Source organism: Saccopteryx leptura, chromosome 4 (assembly GCF_036850995.1).
Source record: "Saccopteryx leptura isolate mSacLep1 chromosome 4, mSacLep1_pri_phased_curated, whole genome shotgun sequence".
NCBI lineage: Eukaryota > Metazoa > Chordata > Mammalia > Chiroptera > Emballonuridae > Saccopteryx > Saccopteryx leptura.
In genome coordinates, this window is record NC_089506.1 from 122,544,943 (window position 1) to 122,557,036 (window position 12,094).

Sequence of the window (12,094 nt, forward strand, 5' to 3'; positions counted from 1 at the left end):
ACCAGAGCCATTCTAGTGCCTGAGGCAGAGGCCACAGAGCCATCCCCAGCGCCCTGGCCATCTTTGCTCCAATGGAGCTTTGGGCTGTGGGAGGGGAAGAGAGAGACAGAGAGGAAGGAGAGGGGGAGGGGTGGAGAAGCAGATGGGCGTTTCTCCTGTGTGCCCTGGCCGGGAATCAAACCTGGGACTCCTGCACGCCAGGCCGACGCTCTACCACTGAACCAACCGGCCAGGGCCAATCACATTTTTAAAGACCAAATCAGTTGCTATCCATGGGTGACAAGCAGAAAGAACTAAGTCCAGCTCTGTTACATTTTCATCAAAAAGCAATCTTTTGGGTTTTAAAAAATATATTTTTTATTAACTTTTAGACAGAGAGGGGAAAGGAGAGAAACATCAATGTATTGTTCTACTCATCTATGCATTCATTGGTTAACTCTTGCATGTGCCCTGAGCAGGGAGGGAACCTGTAACCTTGGTGCACTGAGACAATGCTTTAACCAACTGAGGTACCCGGCCAGAGCAAGCAATCTTTGCCTTGAGCCCTGAAGCTTTGCCTTTTGGAGTCCACCATTAGGATGCAAATTCAGATAGAGGATGGGAGGGGGGACTTAAGGAAGCAAAGCAGCCCTGTGTGGTAGGAAATGGCCAGGCTGGAGGGGAGGCAAGTGTCACAGAAAAAACTCTAAGAAAAAGTGCTCTTTATTATTTGCTTTATTTTCAAATTTTAGTGTGCTTCGGAATTACCTGGAGGGCTTGTTAAGAGGCATATACCTGGACCTCACCCCAAGTTTCTGATTCAGCAGATCTGGCAGGCTGCATTTCTTACAAGCTCCCAGATGATGCTGATGCTGCTGACCCACAGAGCACACTTTGAAAACCGCTGAACTGATTCAAGCTTTGTGCTCAATGCAATAACCTATTTTTTGAAATCCATGGAGATAGGGTTGTGATCAACCCGTCTTTCTGCTTAAACCAGACGTGGAACTTGTTATAAGAGTCATTTGGGGACGACGCTAGAATGGGTTGTGAATCTTAGGGAGTGTTTAATACAGGGCGGTAAAAGGAGTGCACCAGGCTCAGGAGACCCATGACAGAAACAAGAGTACGGAGTTTGTTGTGGCTTTTCTATCCACAGACGTTTCAAAGTACCACACTTGCGGCAACAAGATTGCACTGCGAAAGTAGTGTCATTATATCTGCCCTCTTCAAGATAGGGAGGGACACGTAGACACAAATGGCCTCCTCTGAGCCTCCACAGCACCAAGGGGAAAGCTGGCCTGCTTCCACGACCCTTTACGAAAACAGAGACAATTCTTCTCGAGACTTGAACCGAAAGTTAAAAAGGGGCTTTTAAATTGCACATCGCTCCAGACCTATCTGCGATTAATGATTAGTGTATCCAAGAGGAGCGGCGGAATGGAGGACCAGGACCGGTTGCCGAGCGCCGGGAAGCAACCTTGCGGTGCTGGGAGTCGGAGCGCCGGGGTTCGGCCCGGACGCCCGTTTGTGCGGGGCGGATGTTCGCGCTCTGGAGAAAGTGATGTCTCCCCGGGGGACTGTTGCACCGCGAGGCTTGTTTGGCTCACAGCAGGACGCTCCCCGGGTAGCGGCAGCGCGCACGGGCAGGCTGGGAGGCGCGCGGCCAGCAGGATGCTCTAAGCCGGCGCGTGTACGTGTGCTCACTGTGGAGAGATATAGGGCGTGTGACCCGCACGGGCGGGACGCGCGCCAGTGCTAACGCCGGGTGCCGCGCAATAGAAGGCTGGCACTGCCGGGTAAAATGTCGCACAAACCCCAGGCCCGGGCGCCGAGGAGCGCTCGACTGGAGAATCCAGCGGACGCACAGGGCCATATAAATGCCTCGTGGTTCAGCGTGATTACAATGAGTCGCTGCACCAAAAGCTTGGGAAGGAAGCTGCGAGGCTCTCCTCGGACCCCGGGCGCGAAGCGAGTCCCCGGGATCCACACGCGCCCCGCACGCGCCTCCCCAAGCAGAGCGCGCGCCCCGTAGCTCACTCGCTGGCACCCAGGCACCCTCCCAGAGCGATCTGGCAAACCACTGCGGGGCGGGTATTATGGGGAGGGGGTGTGGCCTGACCCAGACCAGCCAATGAGACTGGGAGGGGCATGGGGGCGGAGCTGGGGGATAGAGTGCCTATTGGCTAGTTGGCCGCCGGTATGCAGATACGATGTAGTCATGTGCCAGGGGCCGGGACGACTTCCTGTTGGAGGCCAACGGGGGGCGGGGAAAGGGGCGCGAGCGCCCGGTCTGGCTGGAGCGGGGGGAGGGGGGTTCTTGTCAGTTAGAGCAACAAGATGGCCGCGGTGGCAGCTCCGCACCTCAGCGCGACGGCCCCGGGAGCCGCAGCCGCCGCCGCCGGCCCCGCCGCTTCACTGCCCTGAGCACCGCCCCGGCCACCCCCGCAACCCCTGACAAGGCCGTCCGCGCCCCCGCCGCGCTCCTGCCTCCGCCGCCGCGGGCACACCCGAGCAGGAGGCGGACGGAGGGCAGCCAGCCGAGCGCCGAGATCCGAGCCCCGCTGCCGCCTGGGATCCCGGGCCGCAGCAGAGCCACCGTCCCGCCCGCAGGCGCCAGGAGGAGGGCGCGTCGCGGCGTCGCCGGGGTCGGACCTGGACCTGCAGGGACGCGCCACCGCCCACCCGCCCGCGCCGCCGCCGCCGCCGCCCGCGCAGGGACCTGAGCCCGTGGCGTCGGCGCTAAGCGGGCCCCCACCGCCCAAGCGCCCCGCAGGCCCCAGGGCGGTTGTTCGGGTTGTTGTCGCCGCCGCCGCCGCCAGGCCCGCGCCGCCGGAGCTCTGCCGAGGAGCCGCCGCCGCCGCCGGGGACGGAGCCCAGGTGAGCGCGGGCCGCGCTCCGAGGCGCTGCAGCTGGCCGAGCTGGAGGCGTCGCCTTTGTTCGGCCGGGCTTGGAGCGCGTGGGGTCGCGGGTCCGGGCGGGAAGGGGTGTGCGGCGCGGGGCGGCGGAAGGAGCTGCCCCTGACTCGGGGTCGGGAGCGCGCGCGCGCGCGGCGACAGAGGCTCGTATTCTCGGGTGTGGGACACTCGGCGGGATCGCCACGGATGTTGCGGTGACACATCCGTTGTGGGGTTTTAAAACTGATGCAGTCGGTGGAAACGAGCTTTCCCCGAGCGGTCACTGAAGCGGATTTTGCATTTCTGGTGGCATGCGGAAACCCGAGTGTTTTCGGGGTAGGGCCTCCCGTGCCGTTGTTCAGGGGATGAGCAACCCCGGGGCGGTTGCTGGCGGAGGGTGGCGGGACCTCGGCCTCGTGCTGGCCTGCAGTCAGGTGGGTTGCTAGCGGCGTCGCAGGCTCCGGAGCGATGCGCACGGGGAAGGAGAGCCTCGCCACATCACAGCTGCCCTGCTATCAAATCGCGTAACCCGAGCGCTTCGGCGCTACCTCTGCACCTTCACCTTGTGGACGAGATTTAATTGATTGACTCGTAGTACTGAAATGTGGAGATGCGAATTTAGGGGCTCCCTGCGCCGTAACCTGGCGGAGAAACTGCTCGCTTGCAGGTTACGCGGAGGTTGGGGGAATCTCACCGAAGATGCAGGATCGCTGCCTCGACGTCGCGAGCGGGGGGAGGAGCAGCCGCAGATCCTGCTGCAGCAATTGCAGTTTTCAGGCACTCGCCGGCAGCAGTGATTCTGCACAAAATGAGAGGATTGCCTGGAACCTTGGCCTCTGTCAGATGGAACATCCATTTGCTGTTATTTCTAGGCATGAACTGCAGATTCGGAACTCAAAATGGTGCTCAGTAGATGTAAAACTCGAGCGTCTTGAAGGAGTTGCAAGTTGGAGGCTCCGGGCTTTTTCAATCCATTGTGTAGCCCCGGGGTTTGGGTTTTCTCCTGCATCCGGTATTCTGGTCGATGTGCTTCGGCCTGTGTAGGGGGTCAGTTTATGATGGTCACGGTGTAGAGGCTGCTGCGTCTCTGGACGTAATTGACCCTGCACAGGCTTGTTTTATACAAATTATTAACCACATTTAGAATTGAGTTGAGACACTGGAAAATATGGCTTGGGTGATCTTGGGACAGTAGTAGTGGGTTTGAAATATGTAGAGGGTGCTGACAATTATGCCTAGATTTCAGACTTCCTTCAGTACTATGTGAAAGAAGAAAGGATAAAATTTAGCCCCAGGCCAGATGAACTTGGTTGGCAGAGGGCACCTTGAAGAAATTTACATTATTTCAGAATTGAGGAGGTGAAGAAGCTTTTTGAACACTTCTGCCTGGTGTCCCTAGGATCCTTTATTAAGGAAAGTGATGCAAAATGAGGTTTTAAAAATGACCAACCCAGGTTGGTCATTTTATCCAAGTTAATTTCATTGTTGCGGTTTACAAAGACACAAAAGTGGTTACTTTGTTTACCTATACTGAAAGTTTGTTTTTTCTACAGAAGTTCTTGATACTTGTATTTTCCTAAGAGTAGAAATTCTTAGAATCTGTTTTTCTTTCACAAGGTGGGGCATGAGAAATTGATAGCCGAGGAAGTGGATAATAGTAAAATTACTGGTTAAGTTAAATTATATTTACGGTGACACAGTCATTTCTTCACGTTAGCATTTCCTTAACCAGCAGAATGGATTTACAGTCCTAGATATCATATAAATATATAAGGATTTCATTATGAGGATCTAGTATTAGAAGCCTCATTCTGAGTCTTTTCATGCTTGTCCAAATCAAAGACCTTATTAACCAATAACTCTGTTTTATTATTAAAGTATGCAATTAAATAAGGTTGACGCTAAGACGGTCATAAGGCTTAATCCTATTTCATTTGGATTCTGGCATTAAAATATCTTAGTAGTAAACTGGGGTACATGTAAATGTTGATTTTAGATTTTCCTACTTACAGTGTTTATTTTTCTTTTTCAAGTGGCATATGTTTTAACACTTTCACAAAGATTATTTTTTAACAGATTTATATTTATACTTAGTTGGCTCAGGAATTTTGGAACAAATAGTTATATTGTAGTGCTGATTATGAGGGAAACTGGAGTGAACTGTTTCATTTGACTCTCACTTATTATATTAAAAAATGTTGTGGAGAAATATAGGAAACTAAGTTACAGCATTTCTCATCACCAGCACCTTTTTGTTAAGCAGCTGACTTTACTGAGATAAATTCATGCTTTTCCAAGTGCTGTTATCTGGCTCCCTTCCAAAACCAAGCTGGTGGAGGAGGAGGAGGTGGTGGTGGTGGTGGTGATGGTCAGGGCTGGGAGCAGGGCAGCTTTTTCCTCAGCGAAAAGAGCATTCAGTTGGAAGGACATGGAAGATAGAATTCTACAGTACTGGCTGAAAATGGGATGTTTGCATTACTTCCCCAACTCCCAGTGAGGTCCTGAAAGTGAACTTATTCTTGCTATACTCAAGAAAGTGATGCTAATTTTAAATAAAATTTAAAAAAGGACTAGTGGAAATTAGACTTCATTATTTGATTTGAATATATATAATGTTTGTGGTATCATATAACTTCCCTGACAACTTGGCATTTTAAGGCTAAAGAGCCGTTTGAGAGACTATTTATGGACCTTTTAGGTCCTCCCCAGTAGGAATTATATCCATGAGATTGCATGATACGTCTTAGATGCCTGTTTACCACTCAATTGGGGTTTATTGTGCAGAGGTGAAATCCGAGGAAGATTTTATAAGGAAAATAGATTTACTGTGAAATCTGAGGCTGTTCCACATATCAAAATAGTATATGAAATAATTAAGATTTGGAGATGGAACAAGTAAAGATTACTTAGCCAGAGTAACTGAAGCTTGTAGGAAAAGCATGAGAAATGGAGAAACAGTAATAGAAGGCCTTGGAACCCTAAGAGGGCCTAGATTGCAGGAGCAGGAGGTGGAGCCTTGAGCGGACAGTGCATAGAAGGTCTATGTAGTTGGGGAGGAACTAGGTAACATTTTGGTTTTCGTTGTTTCCTTTTTCTTTTTTGTGTGTGACAGAGACAGAGAGAGGGACAGACAGAAAGGAAGGGAGAGAGACGAGAAGCATTAGTTCTTTGTTGCAGCTCCTTAGTCTCCTTAGTTGTTCATTGATTACTTTCTCATATGTGCTTTCACCCCGGGGTTGGGGGGGGGGGCCCTGCAGCAGAACGAGTGACCCCTTGCTCAAGCCAGTGACCATGGGGTCATGTCTATGATCCCATGCTGAAGCCAGTGACCCTGCGCTTAAGCCAGTGAGCCTGCACTCAAGCCGGAGGCCTCAGGTTTTTTTTGTTGTTGTTGTTTTTGTTTTTTGTGATTTTTTTTTGTATTTTTCTGAAGCTGGAAACGGGGGGGGGGGGGGGGGGGGGTCAGACAGACTCCCGCATGCGCCCGATCGGGCACGCCCACCAGGGGGCGACCTCGGGGGTTTTGAACCTGGGTCCTCCCCAGTCCCACGTTCTATCTCAGAGGTTCTCAACCTGTGGGTCGCGACCCCGGTGGGGGTGGAACGACCAAAACACAGGGGTCGCTCCGATGGCTTTAGGCGGTTGAGAACCGTTGCTCTGTCTCCTGTGCCACTTCCCAGTCAGGCTGTTTTTGTTTTCTTTGATTGAAATTGTTTTAACTTCTCACTCATGATTTTGAGACAATCAAATGGGTTTTACCTTTCATTCCACCTTAATTTCAGAGGGTCTTCTGATGTTTTAGAAATCTTTTGAAGGTGCATTGGTGCTGTGTTCTGTTTTCTGTAACTGATTTTTATAGTGACAGTGATTGGATTTTATCAATAGTTGTTTAATTAAGACACTTAACATCAATAATTTTGTTTGAAGACATCATTGATTTAAGTAGGGAGACCAGAACATCAAATGAGAGCTAGCCTTTTTTTAAGGCAGATTTCATATTTTTCTTTAAGCCAGTCTAGTCATGATTATCTAAGATTTTACATATTAAATGTTCAGTTATGGGGAGTGCATCCTTTGCTATAATATACAATAAGCTTTCTTTAAATAGACTTTAATGCAGTAAAGATGTTCTCAATTATAAACATTCAGTTTATACACAACTTTTCAAGAATATAATTACTTAAAAATATAAAGGTTACTTGTCAGAAGTAACTGTTTAACCTTGTGTAAGCTTAAATGGCTGACATAGAAACCAAGAAATATGTAGTCTTTGCGCAGTGAACTTGTTTGAATAAGTTGACTGATACAATCCTGTAAGTTTTCTGCTGTGCAGACCATGCATTTGAACTGTAACTTATTTAATAAAAAGTCAAATACATATTTTTTAGTTCTCTAACTGGGATCTGACAAGCTTTTGCATGTTAAAAACATAGTGAAAATTTATATGTTTGTACCAGTTTTGGAGTTTTAGTAAAAGTGAATTTTTTTTCTTGGCTACAGATGCCTTCAGAGAATGAAGAAGCTTATTGCAGGGATGGAGAACTGTTTGTTAAGAATGCATTCTTCCTCTGTAGCTCTCAAAAGACTATAGAGCTGTGTGCAGAGCTAGACAATCTGGGCACCTAGCCATAAAACATCACTGCTTTGGCACAGACAGTTGTTCGCACCCTCCTGAGCCCTCCATCACTGCAAACCACAACAGAGGGAATGGCCTGGGGAAAGCAGCATTCACTGCTATTTTGAACTCTTAATATTCTGTGTTGGCTCTCAGAGTTCCAGCTATGCATTGGGACTTTGGTTTTCTAAGATATAGTAATAATTAAGAATGAGCAAGAATGTAGCTACTGAAATATGTCTCTTCTAGGCCAGTGGATTTAAATATTTGCTCTAGGAAATACGGAGTGGTGAGTTATCTGTCACATGGTCTCTCTCTCTTTATTTGCCTCTTTGTCAAGACACTTTTATTGGGGAGTGATGTGCCCAACCATGGGATCACTGGGTCACAACACACAGGGCTCAAAGAGTCATTGGAATCTCTATTCCAGTTGGATTGATCTGATGTGGCTAGTTGCCACTTTACTTCCTTATAAACCTTTTCTAGCTCCAACATTTTTTTTTTTTTTTTTTTTGACAGAGACACTGAGAGAATCAGAGAGAGGGACAAATAGGGACAGACAGGCAGGAAGGGAGAGAGATGAGAAGCATCAGTTCTTTGTTGCAGCACCTTAGTTCATTGACTGCTTTCTCATATGTGCCTTGACTGGGGGCTACAGCAGAGCAAGTGACCCCTTGCTCAAGCCAGTGACTTTGGGCTCAAGCCAGCAACGTTTGGGCTCAAGCCAGTGACCTTTGGGTTCAAGCCAGCGTCCATGGGGTGCTATGTCCATGATCCCACGCTTAAGCCAGCAACACTGCACTCAAGCTGGTGAGCCCATGCTCAAGCTGGATGAACCCACACTCAAGCCAGTGACCTCAATGTTTTGAACTTGGGTTCTCTGCATCCCAATCCGACGCTCTATCTGCAGTGCCACTGCCTGCCTGGTCAGGCTGGCACCAACATTTAAAAAAAATATTGATTGATTGATTTTAGAGAGAGAGAGAGGAAGGGAGAGACAGAGACAGAAACATCGAATTGTTCCTACTATATGTGCCCTGATCAGAGATCAAACCCACAACCCTTGTGTATTAGAAAGATGCTCTTACCAACCAAGCGATCCAGCCAGGGCTGATGCTAGAAAGTTTTAATTTTTTTGTACAAAAGATATGAAAATGAAAGAGTATGCAATAATGCCAACTCATCTTTTAAGGTTAAAGCATTTTCTGTGACCAACATCTATTTGTATAAATTGAGATGATCTCTCTTAACCCTCAAGAATATGGATACCCTAACAGGTCTTTTTTTCTCAAGACACTCTGTTTTCCTTCTTGAAAATGTTTTGGAAATTAATGCTGTGGTATTATGTCCTTCCTCTGATGGCCTTCCATACCATAATATCAAGTCAGATTATTTTCAGTGTTGGGATAAACCCTGTCTGTGGCTGAGTCCTTTCAAATGTGCAGACTGGCTAATACCAAACACAGATGAGCGCCAGGGTGGTTATTGGGGATGTGCGCTTGCTGGGTTCATTTTATGTGCATGGTATAGCTCATTAAGAATAAGATCTTTTACAACTGAAATAAATTACTTGGGTTGAGTCTGGCAAAGGTATTGTTTACTTTTTATTCTCAAAGATAATTTCTTTTTAATTACTCCTTTAATTGAGGAAAATATAAGTTAAAATAGCAATTGGGAATTAAAGTCAGATCTGAAATTGGGAAATGGCTGTGTAGGCATAACTTATCATCTCTTCAACCAGTCGTGGTGTGAATAGATGTTAACAGCAGAGTTGAGAAATTACAGGGGTTGGGGGGATGAGGATGCAGAATGACTGCTTTGATTGCGTTATGTTTTTTTACACTATAGATGAAATATGAAATACCAAGGGAGAGGGGAAAGAGTATGTGGGAAGGGAATTTAATAGGCTTTGTTCTTCAGGAGGCTGGTGTTTTCAATGAGGCTTTCCTAGGTAGGACGAGGAGATGAGGGAAGAAGTTGATGACTGTGGAAACAAGTACATTTGTGTCACTGGGGACAGTTGAGAAGGGGGATATGGTTGGGAGTAGTTAGAAAGTATCCTCTCAGGTGACCAGATGTCTACTCAAAAACATCTTCCACCTGACTTGTGGTGGTACAGTGGATAAAGTGTTGACCTGAAATATTGAGGTTGCTGGTTTGAAACCCTGGCTTGCCTGGTCAAGGCACATATGAGAAGCAACTACTATGAGTTGATGCTTCCCACTCTTTCAAACTCTCCCCCTCTCTCTTTCTCTCTTCTCTCTAAAATTCAATTAAGTAAAATCTTAAAAAATATATAATTTTCCAATAGGTGCCACTAATATTTGAGCATTTTTACTCTGTGGTAGCAAGGACATGAGTATTGTCTTATTTAATCCTCACAACACTCCCAGAAAATGGTTGCTTTTATTAATTCCATTTTACAGATGAGGAGAAAAGGAGTACAGACAAGAAAGTAACTTCTACAAGATACTACTACTTGTAGGAGGTGAGGCCAGAATTTAAACTTAGGCCATTTCAGAGCCCTTCCACATGGATAAATAGCTTGGATTACTTGAATAGCTTTTAAATTAGTCTCTCTTCGTCTGATTTGTGTACCAGCAGTCCATCTGCTAACGTTAGCTGAATACTTTCTGGACACTTCATGAATGTTATCTGTTTCTCAACAGCAACTTGGAAGTTAGGTACTGTTAGTCGTGTTCATTTTTCAGATGGAGAAACTGAGGCTGATAGAGGTTGAATAGCTTGCCTGAAGTCAGTGCCTTTATTAAGTGTGTTTAGGTCTCTGCTGCCATAGTCTGAGCTCTTTGTCATCCTCCCAGGCTGCTTTCTTGTGCCCAAGCCTGGTCACTCCATCTCTTCTTTCCTTCACAGAAACTTATTGTATGCAGTAGCATCAGTGAAAGAGTGGACATCTCCTGGCTTCCTGGAGTTGTCCTATGATGAGAGAGATAGGCACTGAACGAGTGAACAAAGCAACAAAAATGAGATAGGAGATCAATGTCATGAAGCTTCCTTGAAGTAACAGAAGTCTGTGGTAGTATAATGCAGTGGTTTCCAATCCCCGGGCCACGGACCAGTAACGGTCCGTGGGCCGTTTGGTACCGGTCCACAGAGAAAGAATAAATAACTTACATTATTTCCGTTTTATTTATATTTAAGTCTGAACGATGTTTTATTTTTTTAAAAATGACCAGATTCCCTGTTACATCTGTCTAAGACTCAGTCTTGATGCTTGTCTTGGTCACATGATACATTTATCCATCCCATCCTAAAGGCTGGTCCGTGAAAATATTTTCTGATATTAAACCAGTCCATGGCCCAAAAAAGGTTGGGGACCACTGGTATAATGCATTTCCCCTCTTGAAGATGCATATTAATATATTAGATGCTTACAGGAGTTCAGCAAAAAAATATGTTTACCTTTATTAGCCCAGTCTTTCCCAAAGCTATGTGACTACCAAACATTCTTTTTCCTTCATACCATCTTCTAGTTTGGTGGGCGACTTTGGGAGTAGGGGAGAGAGGGCCTGCTCATTCAGAGGAAGGATAGTCATGGGTCAGAGTAGTCAGGCAGGACCTCACTTGCAGTGGGTCCTGAAGGTTGGCAGAATACGGCTGATTGGAAGGAGTATTTTACAACAGAGGCCCCCAAACTACGGTCCGCCGCCGGCTGCATGTGGCCCCCTGAGGCCATTTATTTGGCCCCCGCTGCACTTCTGGAAGGGGCGCCTCTTTCATTGGTGGTCAGTGAGAGGAGCACATTGACCATCTCATTAGCCAAAAGCAGGCCCATAGTTCCCATTGAAATATTGGTCAGTTTGTTGATATAAATTTATTTGTTCTTTATTTTAAATACTGTATTTGTTCCCGTTTTATATTTTTACTTTAAAATAAGATATGTGCATTGTGCATAGGGATTTGTTCATAGTTTTTTTTATAGTCCAGCCCTCCAACGTTCTGAGGGACAGTGAACTGGCCCCCTGTGTAAAATGTTTGGGGACCCCTGTTCTACAAGAAGACAAACGGACAAGCCATCTTTGGGGGACATTTTGGAAAGGAACTGACATAGCAGCTTGGACCCAGTATTTTTACTGAATAAATGACACATGAGTCTAGCTATAAGTGGAGGTTTGTGTTGGCAGTAAGGTTTAGAAGGGGCTTCATGGGTAGAACCTCTTCTGTGATGGTTGTTGCTGGGCATGACATAAACTCATTGGTAGATTAGAAACTTCCATTGAGCCAAGATGTAGCAGAATGTTTGGAGGTGAAATTGGAAGCATGAAAACCATGGCATTGCAGTTGTCTGTGTAAGGGATGAGAGCTTGGACACGCACAGTGGTAGGGTTGAACTGGAAAGGTGCAAGGAAGAGTCAGCAGACCAAACAGTACAAAATGATTGGTGGGGTTGTGGAAGGAATGTCTGAGAGCTCAGGCATATGGTGGTATCCAGCTCTTCCTGGAGCGTGCCAGAGCGGCTTTAGTAAGGAAAGAAACTGTTAAACTATCTGGTTAGATACATGCAGTGAGTTCTTTTACTTATATTATTTTTGTGTGAGCCCACAAGAGATCTTCTAGCCTCATTCCCTCTTCCCTCAGTACT

The 12,094-nt window shown here is 47.0% G+C and overlaps 1 protein-coding gene across 11 annotated transcripts in view; it reads left to right on the plus strand.

Annotated features, from left to right (window-relative positions):
• Nucleotides 1–2,290: 2,290 nt before the first annotated feature.
• TNRC6C (trinucleotide repeat containing adaptor 6C) overlaps nt 2,291–12,094 on the plus strand; it is a 142,004-nt gene continuing 132,200 nt past the window's right edge. For all 11 annotated transcript variants that reach the window (XM_066381362.1, XM_066381368.1, XM_066381371.1 and 8 more), the window contains exon 1: nt 2,291–2,859. The gene's annotated coding sequence lies outside the window, so the exon portion shown is untranslated. The remainder of the gene's footprint in view (nt 2,860–12,094) is intronic.